This window comes from Morus notabilis, unplaced genomic scaffold (genome assembly GCF_000414095.1).
Source record: "Morus notabilis unplaced genomic scaffold, ASM41409v2 Scaffold727, whole genome shotgun sequence".
Lineage (NCBI taxonomy): Eukaryota > Viridiplantae > Streptophyta > Magnoliopsida > Rosales > Moraceae > Morus > Morus notabilis.
This window is the reverse complement of record NW_010366508.1, coordinates 341614-342440: the sequence shown is the minus strand read 5'-3', so window position 1 is coordinate 342440 and position 827 is coordinate 341614.

Here is an 827-nt window from a genome sequence, read left to right as displayed (position 1 = left end):
GACGCACTTTGGGCATACCGCACTGCTTACAAAACCCAACTTGGGATGTCTCCCTACAGGCTTATCTTTGGAAAAGCCTGTCATCTACCTGTAGAGCTCGAACATAAGGCTTATTGGGCTACTAAGGCCCTCAACTTCGATCTCAGCGCTGCAGGTGTCAATCGGAAGCTCTAGATTTCTGAAATCGAGGAGTTAAGGAACGATGCCTATGATAATTCCAGGATCTACAAGGTAAAAGTGAAAGCGGCTCATGATAAGCAGATCCTGAGGAAGAATTTCGAGCCGAATCAGCAGGTTCATCTCTATGATTCCCATTTGCATTTCCACCCCGGTAAGTTGAGGTCGCGGTGGACTGGCCCGTTCGTAGTGAAACGCGTTGTTCCCAATGGTGCTGTCGAGGTTGAAGACCCAATTGATGGGAGAATCCTTAAAGTAAAAGGCCAGCGTCTAAAAAATTACTTAGAGCGGGTGAACCAGGTTGAAGAGATCATTCTCGACGACCCCGTTTACCAGTCCTGAGTAGTTTACTCACATCTCCTGTATCATATTTTTATTTTCTATTTTCTTTGTTTCTTTACATTTTTTTTATGTGTGTGTTTTTAGAGAATCATATCAGGAAGCTCAGGCTGTGCTCATAAGTGGAATGCTCATCATCCAGGTGTCTTCTTTCTCTATTTTTCATAATTTTTGACACTGAGGACACTGTCTGATTTTGGTTGAGGGTGGTGAGCATATTCATGCGTAAGAGTGATTTTTGTCATGTTGATATTTGGGTTAAAATTTTTGCAAAGTTGTCTGAGTATGATTTCAAAATGATTGGTTTGAGT